The sequence below is a fragment of the Colobus angolensis genome, unplaced genomic scaffold, assembly GCF_000951035.1.
Source record: "Colobus angolensis palliatus isolate OR3802 unplaced genomic scaffold, Cang.pa_1.0 Scaffold75, whole genome shotgun sequence".
NCBI classification, from domain to species: domain Eukaryota; kingdom Metazoa; phylum Chordata; class Mammalia; order Primates; family Cercopithecidae; genus Colobus; species Colobus angolensis.
This window is the reverse complement of record NW_012121265.1, coordinates 8,332,595-8,355,181: the sequence shown is the minus strand read 5'-3', so window position 1 is coordinate 8,355,181 and position 22,587 is coordinate 8,332,595. Positions and strand designations below refer to the sequence as shown.

Here is a 22,587-nt window from a genome sequence, read left to right as displayed (position 1 = left end):
GCATGCAGAAGGCAGTGTGGTTTGCAGTGGTCTAAGAAAGAAATGTCTTTAGTAATTGAGAGCCTGGGGACAGATCAGATTGCCTGGAGGGAAGAAAGGAGGTTTTATGGCAGAGCCCTTAAAGACTTCCCTCATCTAAGGGATGTGCAAAGAGTCTGAGAAGCAGCAGCCAGAGAATTAGGAGGAAATCTGGGAAAGTATGGCATCGAGGACATCTGAGAATGAGAATATTTCAGGAGCGAAGAGTTTTGTTTACTAGAGTTGAATGCTCCTGATCGATTGTATTAGTTCAGTGCACCAGTAATTCTGAATGTAAGTAAGTAGAAGATTCAGAGTGTTAAACAGCAAAAGTGAAAAAGCTCAGACAGGTCAAATTGTATTTGAATGAATGCCATTTTTAAACTGCAATGGCTGGCGTGACATAATGAATTTTTATCGACTTATGAATGGCCCAGAGAATCATTCTCCATCCCCAACTTCTAATATCTGAATCCCTTTTGCCTTGCTCTATCAGCCACTCCTGAAGACCCACTGGATTCCAATTCCTGAATCAAGTCTGGCTAAGATAGGAAACATATAAACAGTCATACCCCAACATTGTTGATAGGAGCCACAGAGAGAAGCACCTGCCCTTGCAAACACACATAGTACCCACCGCTGCAGCCACACACACAACCTGAACAAACCTGGGTCTTGTTGCCTCATCCTGCTTGCTGGACCGAGCTAAACTGGCTGCAGGACCTGGTGCCCTCAGGGGCAGGGCTCCTGCCTAAGAATCTTCTCATCACCTATAATTCACTCTCCTGCCTGGTGCTGGCCTCGGGCTCTCCCAGAGATAGGCCCAGCCACTAGTCTAGACACCAACTTCTTTTACCCTATTGAATTGATGTTGTACATAAGTTATTTTTGCCTGTGCAATATCCCTTCCCTCTTGTTCCTGCAAGAAAACCACTGCTTCTTGCAGGAACCCACTCCCTGTGATTTGCATGGGCCCATCTGTCCTGTCCTTCTCAAAGAGGTGTGATTAATCAGAGAACCTCATCCTCCCATCACAGCAATTGGTTCAGGATGAGGAACATGATCCAAATGGGCCAATCAAAATCTTCCCTGTGATTTTGTCAATACCATCAAAAAGACACAGTCTAATTCTGGGGTTGCTAGTTGTAAGTCAATGGTTCTCGAAGTGTGCTCTGCAGATCCCTGCATGAGGTCAAACCTATTTTTATAACCACATTGAGATTTTATTTGCCTTTCTCACTATGTTGACATTCACACTGATGGGGCAAAAACAATGCTGGGTAAAATTACTAGCACCTCTGCTGTTCTGTGGGAAAAAGCAAGAGGCTAGGAGCTGAGCAGTAGTCCTATGAACCCTGCGCTGCCCATGCTCTGCCCTGTAGTTACAGAGATCATGTCCACTCTCATACCGCTCCAGTGCACCATGGATATGGTAGTCTATGAGAGTGGTCCCACCAGAGCTGTTCAGTTCACAACCCACACTGGGTGTGCCCAGTGGTCCTGAGAGCTCTACTCTCCAAACTATGTTCCATGTGACTCTGGTGCCACAAAATGCAACTCACAAAAGAATGCCATAGTTAAATAAGCTTGGGAAGGCTGCATTCTATATACTTCTCTCTTGAGACTCTCAATGGAAATCTGCACAGAAAGCTTTCACAACCAAGTAACCTGTTTTTCCCAACTATTTCACCATGCAATCATTTTAATTCAAGGAATATTTAGAATGTACCACGGAACACTGGGCTTTAGCAAATGCTCTTAAACACTATTACAAACTTCGTGACAGCAGAGACTGTCTTATTTTCTGCAGTATGCAGTATGGTCATGGCCTGATATGGTGCCTGGCACATGAGAGACCCTTGAAAAATTTGTTGAATAAATTAATGAGTCCATGAATGATTGATGCTTTCACAAGTATCTGATCTCCTTAGTATTCTCCATATTTACAAAAGGTGAGGTCCTTGTAGTGCATTATTTATGTCATTTTGCCCACACTGAACTCTGTGCTGTGGTCAACTGTCTTCCCAAAATGATGTTTTTCAGGATGCAATGAGATTTTATGCATTTGAATATGTTCCCTCTGTGAGCAGAGCTGGGCAAGCACAACTGTTTCCCATTACCCAGCCTCTCTGAGGCCGCCCTTCTTCTGTGGTTTGAGCTGGAGAAGAAGCACAGGCAGGCCCTTCCCGGCGGTTTTTGTGTGGTTGACAAAGAGCTAATGCCAGCCTTGGAAAGGAAGGCCTGCAGCAGTTCTGACTCTGCTCAGTTGAGAAATAACGAAGCCCCCGGGACCTCTTCTCTGGAGTTGTCAGGCTCAGACTTGTGTTTCCTTCTTTGAGAAGGAAGAGGCACCAAGAACAGGAGTGAAAGTGTCTTGGAAACCCCAAGGTTTTAGAAAGTGCAGGACTTGGGAGATTGAGGCCAGAAAGAGAGAGAGAGAGAGAATGAGAATATTTTACTCTTTAGTATCCTCAATTGCAGGGGTTGACAAACTACAGCCTGAAGCCAAATCCAGTCCACTGTCTATTTTTGTGCTGCCCTCAAGCTAAGAATCAATAAAAAGATTAAAAGAATATTTTATGACATATGCGAATTATGCGAAAATCAACTTTCATTTTCAAATATGAAATACATAAAATCTCTTTACCCATCAGCATTAACAGACGAACATTTGCAATTGATTTTAATGACAGAATACTTTGAACCCCAACTAAGGAAAATGCTATTTCTGAAAAAAGAATTTTAATCTTCTTATTAGGAGACCTGTTCTATCTAAAAACTGTACTCATTATTATATTTTGAACTTCACTGATAAAAATATCATAGGAATTTGTTTTCTCTTCTGCTTTTTAAGTACCTATATCATAGCCTCGATTTTGCCTCTTGCCTGGGAATCCTAGTTTTTTTTCGAGACAGAGTCTCACTGTGTTGCCAAGGTTGGAGTGCAGTGTGCCATCAGGCTTATTGCAGCCTTTATCCCACCAGGCTCAAGCAATCCTCCCACCTCTGCCTCCCAAACAGCTGGGCTATAGGTACTTGCCACCATGCCCAGCTGAGTTTTAATTTATTTTGTAGAGGTGAGGTCTCACTATGTTGCCCAGACTTACTAGCTGATTGCTTACAGAAAATGTCTGCCAATCCCTGCTCAAGTGGATTATCTGCAATGACTTAAACTATTATATATGGCAGGGGAAAAGGGAGTCTAAGTGGATTCTTCCTATTTTCATTTAGTCACCAGGTTCTTCTAGGAGTCTTCTATGGTCTTGAGTGTGCAATTGGTGGACACAGCAGACACACGGACATGGTCACTGTCCTCAGGGACTTTACTATTCAGAGGCAGGTCACTGGAAATTGATCAGCCTGCATGTACATGTCAATAGGATGATAAGTCAAAGTGAACCCTGACAGCTTTGGAATTTGAAGTGTGTCAGCTGGTCAGTGAGTCACATTGCCCGGGGCATGGCTACTTAGAAGTGCTCTGTGTGAAACGGTCCGGGAGGAAGGATCAGGTGAGCGCCATGAGACCAGCAGGGGAGAAGCCAAGCCCAGGAATGTCAACCAGGATAGGGTTGCTCTGTCATATTGATTCAGGCAGTTGGTCAGAGAGTTAGCCAAAAGCAGCACCAGCACATGAAAAACAAGGTGGAAAGCGGCATCCCAGGGGAAAGCTGCCTGCTAAGGCCTTTTTCACATTTTCTATCTAGGGTAGCTAATGAGATATCTTAGCCTCTAAGAGCTCCTTAGCCTCTAAGAACTCCTGAGCACAGCAAGGGTGCAGGGATGGTTCTCTCAGGAGGCTAAGTACTTCTTTCTAACTTTGTTTCATTTGTAACTTTGTTTCATTTCTTCAGATTAGAAATTTCTCTTTCCTTATGGCTGCAGCCTTTAGAGGAGTCCACAGTAATCTCCTTTTGTCCTCTCAGAAAATCTGTGGATAAGACAACAGGCACATCATCTTTCTCACAACTCACCACTGAGGAAACGGTACAGAGAGGAAGAAAAAAAGCATCCCAGAAAGGCAATCCAGGCCACTCAGTGACCACCGCCTAGCACCTCCAGGAACAGAGGCAAAGGTTGGAAGCAGGGTGTGTCCCCAGGATATCCCTGCAATTCACCCTTTCTCCTCTGCTTCCAGAAACATCCAAGCAGTGCCTCCAGGGCTAGTCATAGACTTAATCTTGTCTGCCTGGGTCTTTAAGATCCCAGGTAGAATCCTGTAAGCTATTCTTCCTAACCCCATACCTCGGGAGCAGCCTACCAGTGTGAAATGAACATGGGCTTTGGGGCCAAATGAACCTCACCCAGAGCCTGGTTCTGCTACGCAGTAGCTCCATTATTTGACCTTGGCAATGACAACTTGTATAAGCCTCAGTAAACTTACATACAAAGCAGAGAGAATACTTTCACCTATAAAAAAATACATGTAAAGAGAAGAGTCTCCTTCCTCACCAATCCAATACCCTTCCCAGGCATGTATCAATAATACTTTGCTTCAAATGCCTCCAGATTTTCCCTAGGCTTATACTGACACCACAAATACATATAGATATAGATACACATGCATATTTTCACTAACTAAATATTAGTGTACATATTGATCTGACACTTGCTTTGTTTCTATTCAACAATATGTGTATATCATTTCAAGTTCACACAGATAAAATATCATACTATTCAGTGACTGTATAATATTCCCAATATGGATAAGTGATAATTAACACAACCTACTGATGGATGTTTTTCTTGGTTTAAATGTTTTTCTATTACAAATCTTGCTGCAATGGATATGCTGGTTTATGAATCTGTGTTACTATTTCTGTAAGACAGAGTACTGAACATGGAATTGCTGGGTCAAAAAGGACACACATTTAACATTTTAGTAGATTGTCTGAAATCACCTTCCTCCCAAAGTTGTGCCAATCTACACTTGCATTAGCAGTGCGTGAGAGAACTTCAGATATCCTTGCAAGCACTTTGTACCATCAAGTTTTTAATTATTGCATTTCCCTGACAACAGAGAACATCTTTTTATGTTTATGGGCCATTTGCCTTTCTTCTGTGAATTCTGTGTTTATATTTCTTTCCTATTAATCTATTTGGATGTTTGAGTCGTTCTTACTTATAGGCACTTTTTGTACATTAAGCATGGACATCTGTTGGCAGACAGAAAAGACACTGTGTTTTGAAGCTCCCGGGGTGAGTATCAGCGTCTAAAGCAGGTACTGAGGTGCCAGAGGTCTGTGTTTGATGTTAGGAATATTAATCTTTCACGTTTTAAGTGTTGCAAATATTTTACCTATGTCTATCTTTTTTTTAACTTTGTGTTGTCTTTTATCATGTAGAAGTTTAAAATGTTTCAATATTCAAATCTGTAATATTCTTCATGGCTTCTGGGTTTCCTGTCTTGCATAAGCAGTCTCCCCAGGCTAATGTTATGTAATTATTTTCATCTGTTTTCTTATAATACTTTTATGGCTCCATATATTTATAATCGCATCTTTAATATTTCAGAAATGTATATTTGGAATAGATGAAGAATTTATATTCTCAGCATACAGGATGTGTTTCTGAGGTTGTCTTCTCTCATCACTCTAAATGCACTGGGGGGGCTCATTTTTAAGTAAAAGAGGTCAATGTCAAATATGATCCCATTATTGTACTCACTTATATAAATAATTCTACAATTTGTTAATATTGATTATTAACTAGAATGTTAATACTGGTTATTTCCATGTGATGGGTTGCAGATGTCAATTTTTTCATCTTATCATCCATATTTTCTTTTTCTATATAAACAATTATGATCTGTGTAGTCAAATGTATTTAAAGATAAAAGTGTCAGGAGGGCTGCTATTCAGTCAATATCTCATATTGGGTAGCCACCTTGGTGGCCTTGAAAAGCACTAGACCGTAAGCTTCTTGAGGGCAGCCCCATGCTTCTTGGGTGCCTCTCCTTATCCTAGGGCACAGTGAGTCCCAGAAAGAGGTGTGTAACTCAATGGGTTGCATTTCTCTACAAGCCCGCAGTGTTTACCCTGACGTGAAGATAACAGCTCTACTCACTGAACAAAGACATTTCTAATGGTTGCAAATTTTATTTCCTGATTCCCCCTTTTATTGCCTCCCACAGTGGGTGTGGCATCTGTGTTGGGGAAAGTTCACACTCTAAATTCAAGTGAAGGCAAAATGAATTTACATTCCAGGCCAACTCATCAACAAACATGTTTGTTAGTATCATTTCTAAGTCTTCAAGAATAATTCAAGACCAGCCGGGCATGGTGGCTCACGCCTGTAATCCCAGAACTTTGGGAGGCCAAGGCCAGTGGATAACCTGAGGTCAGGAGTTCGAGACCAACCATGGCCAACATGGTGAAACCCTGTCTCTACTAAAAGTACAACATTCTTCGGGTATGTTGGTGCATGCCTGTAATTCCAGCTATTTGGGAGGCTGAGTGAGGAGAATAGCTTGAACCCAGGAGGCAGAGGTTGCAGTGAGCCAAGATCGCACCACTGCACTCTAGCCTGGATGACAAGAGCAAAACTCTTGTCTCAAAACAAAAACAAAAACAAAAAGAAGAAGAAGAAGAAGAATTCAAGACCAAAGTGATTGCTCCTCACTGTCCTAGTGGTTAATTTGGGTAGTGTTTTATACATTTTCAGTACAATAGCATCTCTATTATTTGATTTGATCCTCGGATCAAACTCTGGCATGCAGAGAACAGCTATAACTGTGCCCTCCAGAGCACTCGTGAAAGATTTACATCTTTTCCAGTATCTGAAGTTTCAAGATATTGAAAAGTTTCCCACTTAAGCACCAAAACTTTATTTACTAGAAACATTTGTAAGAAAATTTTCCTAAAATAACATTCGGTAAAAGCCCTGCCTTGTTAAACAGTAGTTACAGAGTACAATCATTTGAAATTTCCTTGGAAAGCCTTTGTAAGTATCAACTGTCATACTAGTCTCCTAGGCAGATAGCTTTGTAGATACTGCCACGTGTAAATGCGTTTGCCCCAGTACTAAACCGTTCCCATTGCTTTGGAAAATCTTGCTTCTGCCCTACAGTTTTTCTTTCCATTTCCTTGCTCTCTCTCTGTTTTTTATGTTTCTGTCACCAATCAGTGTGCCTATCTCTAGCAGCTGAACTTCCTGCTCTTCAATTGTTTGTCATGTACGATAGGCTCGGAAGCCAGAAAACCAAGCATATTCTCAACACGTAAACCAAGGACACACAGGCTCCAGGAGGAACTCTACGGGGCTTTTCTCTGAGTAAAGGCGAGAGACTGACAAGCAGAGTCATTTCTTCTGCTCATTCACAGGTCTTTTGAGATTTTCTTCTTTGTTTTCACACTGATGAGGTTTTACTGCACTAGCCTTATTTTACGGATGGGGACATGGATGCCAATGAGACTAGATGACTCAGTCAAGGCCACATGGCAAGTGAGTGGGTGTCTTTCTCCATCCATGGCCCTGTCAGTTTTGGCTTGGATGAGTCAAGTGGTGAAGTGTGGCTGGGGCAGAGCTCATTAGCACCTCTCCTAGATTTTTCTTCAGAAGAGTGGGTCAGCTGTAGCCTCTCTGGGAGGTTTAAACAACTCCATGATACACCTGGATCCCTTCTGCTAATGCAGCAGGCCCCTTCATTTCCAGAAATTAGAGCTTGCTAAACAGCTGTGTTTACATTCAGAGCCCTAGTTTATCGCTGCGGGTCCTGGAAGGGATTGTTGAAGCTTATCTTCTCTAGATAGCAAGGTGCTGAGGGTTGCACAATTCTGACCCAGATTGAAATCAGCTGCAAAACACCTAGCCCTGAACACACACACGCACGCTTCTCAGGAGACTCAAGCCACTGCAACTCACTGACACATTCTCTCCTCAACAGGCCAACTCCCTCCCATAATGCTGGGACCTGGGCCAACACAAGGCGGTAGGGCAGCAAAGGTCCCAGGGGACTCTGTTGAGGCAGGATTGTTTCCCTGAGCTGGGTGCCTGCCTCCTGCCCCATGTGCCTCATTCTCCTGTCTTTCATGCAGGGAGACAGCTGGATGAGAGGGCACAGAGAAGAAAGACAGTAGGCATCATGCTGCAGAAGATTCAGGGCCAGAACAAAGGGCAGCCATTGACAGCTGCACATTTTATGCAACTCTTGAACTGTTTCATCCAGGGAACAAAACCCTTGTGAAAATGGTGGAAAAGGGCCCTTTCCCTTTTAGAAATTCTACGGTCTGACTACTCCAGATGGTAGAAGACTAACGAAAGGCTCCAGCCCCTATGGCTCTGATCAGCCCACTGCCTGGTCAGAAACCTTTAAGAGCTTTCAACAGTTGGCCCTATAAAGTCTAAACTCATTCAAGATTCTTTATGGACTGGCCACATCTTTAGCTCCCTCCCAGCCCAGAATCACCCTCTGCCTGCTCTCAACATTCTTAGTCTTTTATCTGTACCCCTCCTAGTGCACTTATCACTTTCCACTATATACAATACTTGTTTTTATGAGTCTTATCATTCCTGCTGGCCTGGTCTATCAGTTCTTTAAGGGCAGGGCCTATGTTTGTTTATCTTTGTACGTTGAAGCTTTAGTATGGTATGCATTATGGGGTGCTCAATAAAATTTATTGAATTAAACCAGGGACTCTCCCACAGGGATGAACTTACCTTGTGAAAGACATCTAAATTCCTCACTGTACCCAAGAGCAGGAAGGGCACCTTCACCCCAGCCTGCATAGGGAGTGTTTCAGATAGTAACCTCAAGGTCATGTGGTCTACCTCTTCTATTTCAGGAGATGAAGCAACTGAGATCCAAGTGTTGGGCTAGGGACAGTAGATGTTATGAGTTTCATTTATAGCTGAGGGAGCTGAGGCTCTGGCAGCAGAAGTCACTTTCTTTCTTTCTTTCTTTTTTGAGATGGACTCTTGCTCTGTTGCCCAGGCTGGAGTACAGTGAAATGTAACCTCGGCTCACTGTAACCTCCGCCTCCCAGGTTCAAGCAATTCTCCTACCTCAGCCTCCTGAGTAACTGGGATTACAGGCGTGCGCCACCATGCCCAGCTATTTTTTGTATTTTTAGTAGAGACAAGGTTTCACCATGTTGGCCAGGCTGGTCTTGAACTCCTGATCTCGTGATCCACTCACCTTGGCCTCCCAAAGTGCTGGGATTACAGGTGTGAGGCACCATGCCTGGCTAGAAACCACTTTCCTAATGTCAGGCAGGTAGAAGGTGGTAGAGCTGGGATTTAAAGCAGGGTCTGCCTGACTCAGAAGCTTATTTTCTGTTGTGAAGGAGCCCACCCACAGCCTCAGCCCCTGAACATCCAGCTGCCCTGCTGGTTTCCCAGAAGAGGGCTCTGGCTGGCCATGGCCTGGGGCCAGCTGGGCACTGAGGTAGGCAGCACCTGACTTGGGTGCATTTGGAGCTCCGTGACTGGAGAAGCTGTTTATGAACTCTGCTCATCCAAGGCCTGGCAGTACAGCTACTCCAGCTGGGTCTTTTCAGAGAAGGCCTGTCGGGCAGGTCCTAGAATATCACAGAGAGCCTTTGTCCAGAGGGCATGGTGTTTTCCAGTGAGAAGTTTGCATTGCCTACACTGGCAGGAGGCAAGGGAAGTGGAGGCCACCAGCCTTTTGCCAGCAGGAATCTGCTCCAAGAGGGAAAAGGGGAGGAGAGGGAGCTCGGGCCAAGAAGGATCCACGTGGAAACTTGAGAGAGAAATGGCCTGGGCCGTATTTAGGGCAGTAGACTGGGAACTCCTCAAGAGCTCGAATTGAGTTTTGTGTTGAAATGGCTCAGGCTAATAGATCACTTAGGTTCAAATCTCAAGCCTGCCCTTTACTGCTTGTGAGGCCTTGGGCAATTTTTTTGACCTTTCTGAACCTTAATTTCCTCATCTGTTGTGTGAGGGGGATAATAGCAGTATCTTACTGGATGTGATGAGGATCAGAGACCAAGGACTATGCAGGCACACAGCAGTCACTCAATAAATGGTGGAGTCCACATACATTTTTGTAAACATTCCTTCTGTTTCTGGATTTATGAACCGATAAAAGGCCAGGGCTGCAGAGGACACCCAGGCAATGGTGTCGCATGACTGTTAACTGAGAAAAGGAAACGAAATTACCAGTAGACCCACATGTAGAGGAACTTTGGCCCAGAAACAGCTGAGGGTAAGGCAATCTGTTTCTAGTTAGGAAGCAGCCAATGGAAGAACTGTGAAATTCTTCAGTTGTTGCTAGAGTTATTGCTTTATAAATGTTCTAAACTTAGCATGTGTATGGGTGTGTGTGTGTATCTATGTGGTGTGTATGGGGGTGTATGTGTGTGGTGTATGGCATGTGTGTATCTGTGTGTGTGTGGTGTATGTGTATTATGTGTATATATGTGTGGGGTACATGCTTCTCTATGGTAAGATTGTGGAAGCCTTGTCTCTCTCACCTTTAACAGAGCTCAGTAGTATAGGAAGGACAGACACATATTTATTTTATAAATGCTTGATTCTTTAGTATATAGTTTTTTCTATAATTCTCCCATGGCTCTCAGACAAGGAAAGTGAGGCTCAGAGAGGCTTCTTGTTTAAACTCAACCTGCTGGTTAGTGGCAGAGGTCCATCCTGGGCTTAGATCTGCTTGGCAACAGTAGGCATTGTTGGCTTGACTTCTAAAAGAAGAAAGCCACAAATGCAAATACAGTCGGGGTTTTGTTCTATGGTCTGCTCTTCAGGCAACTTTTACTGTGGTATGTCACCTAGGTACCTGTGTTCTGTTCTGGCTCTCAGAACAACTTCCTGCACAGCACGTTGTCACTCTGGTTTTATTTTTGTCAGCTCTTCCTCTGAACCAGGCCTCACCCCAGAGGAGCAGGCTCAGGGAGGGCAGGAACAGCTCTGGGGCTATTGGGCCTAGCCCCTGGGCTGATGTAGAAGCATCAGTTCTGCCCCAGGCTGGGACAGCTGGAGTGTCAGCCTGCACCTTCTGCCTGGGATCCAGCATGGCTGCGGTCCCTGGAGAGCTTCAGCTTCCTGCCATTCCTGGGAGGCCTCTACAGATGGCCACAGTTCACCTCCTGGCAAATTCACAGCAAACTCAAGTGTGAGCTGCAAGTGCTGAGGGCTGCTTATTGCAGTTTATTCTCTTGAGCAGCTCCATGCACACCTAGAAAATGACAGGCAGGCATCTGCCAGGCTAAACCAGGAAGTAAAACTCCATAGACAGCCTCAGACAGGCTTTTGTACAGAAAACAGAAATCTTATTAGTTCCTTTAGTCTTTCACCAAACATTTATTGACAACCACCTACCTACAATAAGCCTGATGCAGCAGCAAGGTTTTTGGTTTCAGAGGGCCACAGTCCAGTGGGGAATTGATGTCAAAACAAAGAGCTGAGCTTGGGGAGCAGCATGGTAACAGATAGGCATATCATGGCAGGAACGGAGGAAGAGGCTGTTCACTCTGCCCTGGCCTGGGGAAAATTTCTCATGGGAAGCATTACTTTACCTAAGCCTGAAGGCTCAGTTAGATTTCAATAAGTAAAAATAATAGCAATAGCAATTAAAGTATTATTATTTATTAGATACTTGCAATATGTCAAGCATCCTACTAAGTACTTTACAAACATAATTTCATTTAATTTGAATAACATCCCTAATTCAACAGATACTGTATGTATCCCCATTTTACAGGTGAGGAAATTGAGGATCAGAAAATGTGAAATAACTCACTCAAAACTAGGAAATAGAAGAGCAAGTAGTCAAACCAAGTTCTGCTGATTCCACAGCCCAGGCTTTTATGCTTTTTAATATGTTCAAAAAATACAATAATATAAATAGATATATGTCTTGTTCCCCTCCTGGCATCTCCTACTGGTCTCTGTACATCCCATATATACCAACTGCCTACTGCCCTTATAGATGTAAACAGTTACATTAGTTTTTTAAATGTTATTCAGTGTTTATGTCAGTATAAATGAGTCTGAATAAATATTCTTATTTATCCCTCTTTCCTATCCAAAAGTGGTATACATTAACACTGATTTGTACTTAATGTAGTCTTGGAAAGCTTTTTATTGGAGTATATAGCAATCTTCCTCATTCTTTTATACAGTTGTATAGTACTCCGTTTGCTGAGCCCAGGCTTTCAAACACAAGGTAAAGTTCAGCTGGAAAGATATAGGCATGCTTTGCTAAACTGTCTACATTTCATGAGGCACCAAGGAGCAAAGGGGTAATGATATGGATTTATTTTTAGAAGATTCCTTATATTAGGTAGGAAGCTGCACACAGCACAGCCTGCCTGAACACGTAGCCCCACCTCAACACAAAGACATGAGGTACTGCCGCAGTGGTGGCTGGAGAAAAGCCCTTCCATGGAACAAGTTCCGACTTATCTCTGGCCCTGTTGCCTGCAGCCCCACGGCCTCTGCTTTTTAAGATGTCTTCCCCACGATCTGCCTGTGGAAATTTTACAGAGCTTCCTGTGCCTAGCATGCAGAAAGCACGTGTAGTCTTAATGTGTCACCCCAGGCTACTTCTCTGGGTGACGCATTAAGACGACATATAATAATTGTGCAAGAGCTCAAGACGCTTCACAGGTGGTACTTAAAGTATTCCCAGGCCTCTAGTATTCCCTGGGAAAGCTTGCTGTTAGGGCTGTTACTGACTCAAATGCCTTTGAAGGTAAGCTGGAGTCAGCACTCCTTTTCTGTGAGATAGGGGGTTCTCCCACAGAGCAACAATACCTGCGGTAATAACTTTGGTTCTTTGAAAAGAGGAGTTTTCCCTTTAAGGTTATGTGATCACAGTTGCTAAAACCTTGCTGGCTTCAAAGAGGTTGCGTAGTTTCCAAAGAACCAGCCCCATCAAATGCACATGGCCACCAGTCAGCTGCCTTTGTGTTTGCTGAGGTCTATGGCTATGGACCCACCACACATATTCATCACAGTGAATAAAGCTGACCCAGCTTTACAGCATTGGTTACATTCTGTTCTGGTGCCTCAACATTTGCCTTATCTCTCCAAAGAGTTCTTAAGAGAAGGTAGCTTATAAGCGAAATCATTGCACCACGCAGTCTCCTGGAAGAAAATATGCATAATCGCGGAAAATGGCTATAAGCAGAATCTTAGACCGGATTTCAGCCAACTCACAGATCATATTGGATAGATTACAGCCCCAGAAATAATCTGGGAAATGTTTTAAGTTCTACACCCTTGGAGCAGTCAAATTATCCAAGGTCATACATCCAGTTAGTAGCACAACTAGGATCGGAATCCAAACCTCTTGCCCTCTAGTCCAGATCTCAGTCCATTAAATGTGTTTTCCAATATGTATTCCATAAGATGTTAATAGACTTGATGTACAAAAGAGTGTTATGGTCAGATAAGAACAGCAAACATGGGGTTAAAGAAAATTGAATGGGTTACTAATGACAGAACTTCTCAGAGCCTTTAAAACACCATTATTTATTGTGATTTTCTAAGAGGGGAGATGATTAGCAGTTTTCCTAAATTTACTTCATCCTAAAACCCTTTTGTGGTAGAACATCTGTGGAGCATATTTTGAGAGACATCATGTAATGCTTCCTCTCTTAAATAAGTTCAAGAGTTTTTTAAAGATACACTCACGGGTAACAGGGCTGACTTTTGTTTAAGAAATGTTGGGAGGTTCGGCTTATATTTTTGGCCCACTGAAGTCATCATAATGGGAGGTAGGTGCCAGGCCTGACTAGAATTACTATTGGGTGTTCCAACATGACAATCCATCTCTTTTCAGGACCACTGCTGTCTTAAAAACCAATTTTGTTTTGTTTTCCTATTGTTACTTTGAAGTACTTTGACACTGCACCTGGTTTGACATACAGAGGAAAGGTAAGTCTGGTGGCCCCTCTTGATGAAACACTGTTGTATCAAACCCCTATCTACTCCAATGGGGATGGCACCAGGGTCAAGAGGAGGAAGAAGAGACCTAGAGCCAGCAAATGAGATATGGGGTTTGGCTGGGGGTTTACCTACAGGAGACAGAGTCTAGTGGTGGTGGGCTGGACAGGATAACTGCATGGTGCAGTGGTGGCTGGCTGGACAGGATAACCACAACTGCTTGCAAGAGGCATGCAGTTTATATATCATTTTCACTTAGCATCCTTTCCCTAATAACCTCCTCAACCTTTGGCAACCTTCACTCAACCCAAAACTCAGGACCTCAAGCCGCTGTACAACCCATGTTTCACAGGATGGTCTGGGGGCTCAGATGTTCCTAACAGACAAGGAATGAATCTCCTGGTTGGCCACTTTCAGATTCCCTAGCTCGGAACACACATTCAGGTGCATTTGTCATACAGGTTCATTCTCAGGGTATGCTTTAGTTATTACCATCAGATGCATTTACCATACAAACACCCAATCTGAAAATGGGCCCAAACGTAATAAGATGTAATAACATAAATGTAGTAACATACTCCAGATGTTCTTGATCTTTTCTGGGACATGATTCTTTTGGGGGTCTTATGGGAAAAAGTTATCGACCAATTGTGGCATCAAATGCATATTCATAATAAAACTCGCATAAAATTTTAGGGTGTTCTTGCACCCTCTGAAGCCAACCAGTAAATCACTGGGCTAGATTTACTGTCCTCAAAGAGGGCTCTCTGAAAACAAAACATATCACAGACCTGTGTAACACAAGAAACGGTAGTAAGACTCTCAGTTGTCCGCTGAGCAGTTATTTTTTTTCTTTCTTTTGAACTCTTGGTTCTTGGAGGGTGGCCTGTTGTTTGCTAGTTCCTGTTTCGATGTTGGCTTTGTCAATTGTGCTGCTGAATGACTGTCAATCATGTTACTTCAACTGCAGAACTTGGGGACTTCCTGGAGCTGTTGTTTACAAATGCCAGTCCTAGTTTTTCTTTCTGGACGCTGTCCTCCTAGCTTTTTGGAAAGAAAAAAAAAAAACAGGGCAGAAGGACAAGATACATGCAGAGAACCATATGGAAAAGGAAGGCAGCTGTTGGCAGTGGAATGAGGGCCTATGGCTCCGTCTGTGACTTGCTGGGAGCCGCACCACTTCTGTCTGGGCCTTGGTTTGCTCATTTGTTAACCGAGCAAATTGTCCTCACTGGGTCATCTCCTGGGACTTTCTTCTTTTCTCTGACCTTCCACAGGGCTAAGCTTCATTTTTATTATACACATGTAATAACAAAAAGCAACATCTTTGTTGGGTTTCCCTTGTTTTCCTCTTGCCAGTACTTTTATTTATTTAGTTTTGCTCAAAATAAATAGAGGTTTGATTAGTTCCATTGATTAACTTCTACTCAGCATTTGTCTCTTGAGCCACCCCCCGTCCTCAACCCTGCATTATCCCTGCCCTTCTCTAGCCTTCTCTGTTTGTACTTCCTTGTAGATCTGGCTGTCTTAATCACAACCCAAGATCATTCATTTCATTTATTTTCCAGAATGAGAAGTTCCTCATTTTTATACCAGGCTCTCTGGGCTCTATCTCCTTGTCTGGGAAGCAAGCTGACACTGCAGCCATAGAGGGGAGGAGGGCACGATGGCAGCTATGTGCACTCAGGGCAGCTGGAGAAAAGAGGATTAATTCTGAGACATGTGAAGCCTAGCCCAGGACCCAGTGTTCCAGAAGAATGCAAATAAAGCCCCCAGAGATACAACTGGAGGAGCACTTCTCTACCCTGACTCAACACTATTAAATGCAGGGCGTGGCAGTTATAAAAACGCTGAAAAGCATCGGGTGGAATGGTCTGTGATTGCAAAAGTCTAATGAGCTGGAGTTTTCAAAGGCTTAGAACTTAGGCCAAGTATAGGAGATGTGGTAAAATTTGTATTTTGGCAGGGGTTATGGTGGGGGAAAGATTTCTTGCTAGAGTTCCTCAACGTTAATTGAGCTTTTTTCTAAATCTCAGGTGGTAGGAGTGATTTGAGCGGGGGAAAACCCTACAAAAGACAAATGTACTAAGAAAATCTTTCGAAACCTGAATTGAGGAAATAAAATCTTAGTAGTCTTTCAAAATTTTTCTTGGTACATACTACAGTAAAATATTGCATCTGTTTTTTGAACTATGCTTCACATTACTCTATGCTTGCTTTTTACCCCAGGAAAGACATGCTAGAAATGCCCCCTGAAGGGTTTCTAAACATTGTACAACCTTTACTACCCTTTCCCTCTCCCCACTTTCAGGCCCCTCAGATGGATTCATCTGATACCAGGAGCCGCTAGGGCTTAGAAATTCAGCTTTCAATCAAGAGGTATGTGAGGGAAAGTCCGTCGCAGCCTGGGTGCCAGAAGGTCTGGATTTCCGGTCTGCACATTCCCTACAACGCTGGGCACTGAGATCTCATATGCACTTCTGGCTCAGCTACTAACCTAGCTGTGTGGCTGCAGGTGACTCACTTAACTTCTCCGGGTCTGTTTCTCCATTTGTAAAATAAAAGATTTGGACTACAGAATCCCCAAATTTCCTTTCAGGATAAAAGTCCCATGATTACCAGTGACCTGCTCAAGGTTCATTATTTCCCTCCTGTTTAAAGCACAGAATCTTGTCCACTTCATAGGGAGGTGGTGAAAGTCTATGCAAATGTGCTCAGTAAACCTTAAGGCAACACAAGTGTCAGCTATCATCATTATTATAAGAATTCTTTATGCAGCTCTCTCTTCAAAACATGTTTTATGTCTTCTACCATTTGTGCTAAAGTGCAATTTCCGCCTTACGGGAATTCTCAAAATTCAGGCTTTGGTTTGACAAAAGGAGACAAGACGTCAGTTTAGGTAGATGAAGTTGCTGCAAATGGCAGCAGCATCTAAAATTTCTTAGGAAGGAAGTGGGCTAAGACCTACCCTTAGTCCCCAAAAAGACAAATTCTTCTCAATTTCACTTAGGGGCATGAACATTGCTTATTAAGAAACAGAACTCTCAAATGAGGCTTTACCCAAAGAATGAAAAAGCCTTGGAGAGTTCCAAAGGCAATAATAGTAAATCTAGGTGCTTATCTTTTGCCTTCAACTGTGCATTTTCAAGTACTTTACCCAAATTAATTCATTAGTGCTCCTAAACCCACACCAGCCATCACTTTGCCTTTGGGATGGAGGGAGGTGATATTATCTGAGCTGTGCATTAGGAGAAAGCCCCTGGGTTGACAGTCCCTCTGTCCACACCCAGTGGAATCCTCTCCTGCCAACAGTGGCAAACTCCTTTGTTTGTTTTGAGGCGGAGTCTCTCTCTGTCGCCCAGGCTGGAGTGCAGTGGCGCTCTCAGCTCACTGCAACCTTCGCCTCCTGGGTTCAAGAGATTTTCCTCCCTCAGTGTCCCGAATAGCTGGGACTACAGGCATGCACTACCATAACCAGCTATTTTTTTTTTTTGTATTTTTAGTAGAGATGGGGTTTCATCGTGTTGGTCAGGCTGGTCTTGAACTAGTGGCCTCAAATGATCCTCCCACCTTAGCTTCCCAAAGTGCTGGGATTACAGGCATGAGCCACCGCACCCAGTCAGCAAACTCTCTTATCTCTTGTTCTCCATTCCCAGGACTCCCATGGTACCAACTCAGCACCTTGCTCAGCATCCCAGGGTATTAGAACTGAATGACTGCTTATGAACTCCGTGCGGTGGGCACCTCCTTCTTTTACAGCACAGAAAATCTAAGCATTCAATTCACCCAGGGAGAGGAAGCGAAACACTCAAAGCAACACAGCTAGTTAGGGACAGGGTCACTACCTCGTCTTAAGAGGCAAAAAATAGAAACTATCTCCCACCTTCTCCCCTAACAAAACCAAACACTTGCACCCCTCCAAGTATCTCAATACTGCTTAAGCCTGAGTAGTACGGGGAAGATGAGGTATATAACGTTTATCTGCTGACACAGCACAGAGTTTCTGTTGCCATCTCTGAACAGCTGTCTTGTTCTGGGCAACTGTGATCTCCCTTCCTCTCCTAAACTCTTGGAATGAATCATTCTCAAGGGAAATGGAAGTTGCAATTCCATTATTCTGTATAGAGTGAGTTCAGGGGAAGGACCCTCTCCTTTTCTGTCATCTAATAGCTAAATTAACATAAGCCCATAGGCACAGGGATTCAGGTAACAGAAACCTAGTTTGTGACAATTACAACGTGAAATGAAAATGTACGTTGTGGCCCAGAAGCCTGGGCAGCTCTAGGCTTCAGATATTACCTACCCTAAAGTAGTACAATGCCTTTTACCAAGAACATAGCTGAATCAACTGTGCTTTTCACAGAATAGGCACACACTAAAATATTTCTGGATTGATTTGGTAGGCAAAAATTCTTGGCACTTGGATACTTTTCCATTTTCAGCTTATTCTTAAAAACATTTTTTTTTAAAAAAATCTTTAGCTGCAAAGGCACAGGTGACTAGTGTTCAACACAGTTGGAGGGAATGTCGGTGACAGTGGCTATCATCCATATTTCCCAAGTTGGTTTCTAAGTAACACTGCTTCTTGGGTATCTAGAGAAAAAAATGTTCTGTGTTCAAACAAGGTAGGAAGCATTACTAATCTTCCTACCTTGGTCTCTCAAGATGCTAAAGGCACATAGTTTATTAAAAACACTGAGAAGGCCGGGCACGGTGGCTCATGCCTGTAATCCCAGCACTTTGGGAGGCTAAGGCGGGCAGATCACTTGAGATCAGGAGTTCGAGACCAGCCTGGCCAACATGGTGAAACCCTATCTCTACTAAAAATGTAAAAATTAGCTGGGTGTGGTAGCAGGCGCCTAGAATCCCAGCTACTGGGGAGGCTGAGGCAGGAGAATCACTTGAACCCGGGAGGCGGAGGTTGTAGTGAGCCGAGATAGTGCCATTGCACTCCAGCCTGGGTAACAAGAGCAAAACTCCATCTCAAAAAACAAACAAACAAAACACCGAGAAGAGTTGTGGGTAAAGAAACAGTTTTATCTTTGTTTAAACGAGTTATTTTCAAGAGCATTTGACCACGGAACAATCCCTCCCACATTTTTTTTTGCATGATATCAAAGTTCCACAAAATTCGTGTTCTTTGGAAAATACTTTGGGAATTAGTGATTGAGCCCAATTTCTGAATTTTATTGGTAAAGAAAAAGGTCCTGAGAGGGACTGAAGTTCTTACAGGAAATTAGTGGGGGAGGTAGGGCTACAACCCCATTTCCTGAGTGTCTGGCCCAACCTTGTCAACCACACGCAAATATGGCAGCATTCTCAAAGGTGGGTTCTGGGATCCCAGCCATTATGGGTACTGCTTGAGATAATATGCAAAAAGGACACGGATATTTTCCTCCCTCATGGGTCCTTTGGGGGCAATTTGCTAAAACATAACAGGTTGTTTTAGATGCTTTTTAAAATTGGTAATCATATTCCATTCTTTCTTTATCTCATAGATCTTGGGATGCCTATCCAACACAGCCTGATTATGCTATAGGTGCTGAGTAAGTACATTCAATGAATGACTAAATGGAAGACAGGGAGGAAGAAGGAAAGGGTTGGGAACTGAAAGGAATGAGAAGAGAAAAAATGTGGAGAAAGAGAAGGATGGTAACAAAGGAGCCAGCAGTCAGTGATCAGTAGAGTATAGGTGAGAGAGGGGAAAGGAGACAGCTGCAGATAATGGAAAAAAAAACAAAACAAAACTGAGGTCTGGGAAGCTCTGATTTTAAAAAGTGAACATGAATTATGAGACTAATTCAGATACTGGCCATGCCAGGAGGCCACTGCCCAGGAGATGAGGATGACCACCAACTGTTGAGAATCTTTGTAAACTCAAATCAAGGTGTATTTTGCACAGGCACAATAAATGAACAAGGTATCTTAAGTACTACAATAACAGGTGAGTGGGTCATGCACAGTGGCTCACACCTGTAATCCCAGCACTTTGGGAGGCCGAGGCAGGCAGATCCCTTGAGCTCAGGAATTCAAGAGAAGCCTGGGCAACATGGAAAAACCCCATCTCCACTAAAAATACAAAAAACTCGCTGGGTGTGCTGGCACACACCTGTAGTCTCAGCTACTTGGAAGGCTGAGGTGGGAGGATGGCTTAAGCCCAATAGGTCCAGGCTGCAGTGAGCAGAGATTGCACCACTGCTCTCCAGCCTGGGCAACAGGGCAAGACCCTGTCTCAACAACAACAACAACAACAACAACAAACAACAAAACCCAGATGAGTAAGACACAGGTCTTTCCCTAAACAAGGTTACAGTCTAATGGGCAGAAGGGCTAGACAGGGACTCAGATAAAATAATGCCAGGTAGAATGTGATCAGTGCCTCTGGAGGTGTGACAAGCCAATACTGTGAAGAATCAGGGGCAGGAAGATCATATCAAATCACGAGGCTCCAGAAAAACTACCAGCGTCCAGGAATGGTGGCTCATGCTTGTAATCTCGACGCTTTGGGAGGCACAGGTGGGCTGATTGCTTGAGCCCAGGAGTTCAAGACCAGCCTGGACAACATGATGAAACCTCCTGTATACAGAAAATACAAAAATTAGCTGGGCATAGTGAGGGGCACCTGTAGTCCCAGTTACTCAGGAGGCTGAGGTGAGAGGATCGCTTGAACCAGGGAGGCTGAGGGAGGTCGAGGCAGCAGTGAGCTGTGATCATGCCACTGCATTCTCCTGCGCTACAGGGCAAGCCCCTGCCTCAATTAAATAAAACAACAACAACAACAAAATAAAAAAGCACCAGGGAGGGCCATGAGGCACAGAAGGATTGCACCAGGCAGAGACAGGAGATGAGAAGAGAGACATTTCAAGGTGATATATAAAGAATTACCAGGGGGTGAGGAGGCATATAGGGATATGTGTGAAGACACAGCTTGAAAGTCTTGAAGTCACATCGTGGAGCCTTGAACGAACAATGGTGGCGCTGACACTCAAGAGAGGCAGTGGGAAGCCAGTGAAGGTTTGTGTGTGTGTGTGTAAGTGCGCGTGTGTGTGTGCAGAGAAATAGCAACATTAGAGATGATTCCCAGGCAGGGTGACTGGGCAGCCAAGGGAAGGCGCTGGCCTGTGCGGGATGAGGCAGTTGGGTTCTGGAGAGACCAAGCAATCATTCAGGTGCTGCCCATCAGACAAGTGAAAAATCTTATCAGAGGTAGTGGCTAAGTCCCCTCCTCGGAGCACAGAGGAAGCATAAGGTTCTGGTTATCACCCTCAGGGGACCGTGACGTTGAAAGAATAAGGATAGGACCAGGCAAAACGAATGCAGCCAAGAGGAAAAGTCAGAGAGAACAGTGAGGGGAGGTGGAAGTTTCAATACAGAAATTGTAGCCATGGCTGAGATTCCCAGCACTGGAGTTCGGAATTAGTGCGTTTGAACGCCAGAGGCTTGGCGAGTCATGATTAGCAAAGGGACTTCAAAGAGTTTTGGAGCCTGTTTTCTATCTGTGAAATGGGAATTATTTCTATCTCAAAGGTTTGAGGGGATTCGCTGAGAGAAACTTCTTAGCATGGGATCTGCAGAAACTAGAAGCCATGGAGAAAGCAGGGGCCAGAGGGAGGAGGAATCGGACAGGCTGATCACTTGGAGTGTTCGCCTAAGGAGTGTCTAGAAATGGAGGCCGCGATATCAGGAAGCTCAAAACCTTTGCTTCAGCCCAGTTTGCAGAACGCCCTGTGAGGAGAATGGGTGAGCTGGGACTAGGCAGCTTCATCCTCGTTCCCATTCCCCAGCACTACCCTTGTCCCGACGCTCCCATCTCGCCACGCTTCCCAACATACCCCCACCCAGGCTTCCCGCTCCGCTCCCGGTCCAGCCAGCCCCAGGAACCACACGCGCATGCGCCCTCCGCGCCCCTCCCCAACTTTCCACGTTTCACTCCTCTCCCTTTTCCGCCTCAGCTCCGGCTCCACCGCCACGATTGGCCAGCCGACCACCCGGCCTCGGCCAATAAGCGCCGCCCTCTCGCCCCCGTGTTACTGGGTAGAAGAAAACAAAAACAGAGCGAGAGGGGCCAGAGACTCTCCGAGGCGGCGGCAGAGCCAGAAGAGCGGGGTCGGGGCCGGCTGACCAGGGACCTCGGCGAGCAACGGCGGGGGCCTGAGGGGTCAGTACCAGTAGGCGCGGCTCACACGCTCGGGAAGACTCTGCCCTCTCCCCCATCCCCCCTCGGAGGCAGCCGCACGATGGGAGGGGGCGGGGGCGTGGGGGCCGCGGCCCTGTCAGGTCCGGGCCAGCGGTGCGGGGTCCCGGCTGCCTCCTCGTAGCTCCCATAGGTCCAGCCGCGCCCGCCCCAACGCCCCGGACTGCGGGCAGCCGGCCCGGTTCCCTCTTTCTGGGCCCAGTCTGGAGCGTGGCGGCGCGGGCCCGCCCCCTCCCGGAGCCCTCTTCCCACTGAGAGGGGCGCGCGGGGCGCTTGCCCTCGAAGGCCTCCCTCAACCCACCTCCCCCTCTGGCGGAGGTTGAATTCAGGGGCCGGGATTGGAAGGCGTGTTTCCGGCTGGACTGAAATCCTGTGAGGAAGATTGGCGCCCTCCCCGCCCCCTGCCCTCCCTGGGAATTCTCTGAAGATGCGGCCCACTGCTCGGCGTGACCCCGGAGCCCCGTTCCCGGCCCCGTCCCTTCCGGGGGCCGACCCGGGCTGGGGACTTCGGGGGT

At 45.0% G+C, this 22,587-nt stretch overlaps 1 protein-coding gene across 3 annotated transcripts in view; it reads left to right on the top strand.

The window, feature by feature from the left end:
- The first annotated feature begins 21,816 nt into the window (after nt 1-21,816).
- The window catches only part of PDCD4 (programmed cell death 4 (neoplastic transformation inhibitor)), a 27,519-nt gene continuing 26,748 nt past the window's right edge, over nt 21,817-22,587 (top strand). For all 3 annotated transcript variants that reach the window (XM_011927878.1, XM_011927876.1, XM_011927877.1), the window contains exon 1: nt 21,817-22,036. The gene's annotated coding sequence lies outside the window, so the exon portion shown is untranslated. The remainder of the gene's footprint in view (nt 22,037-22,587) is intronic.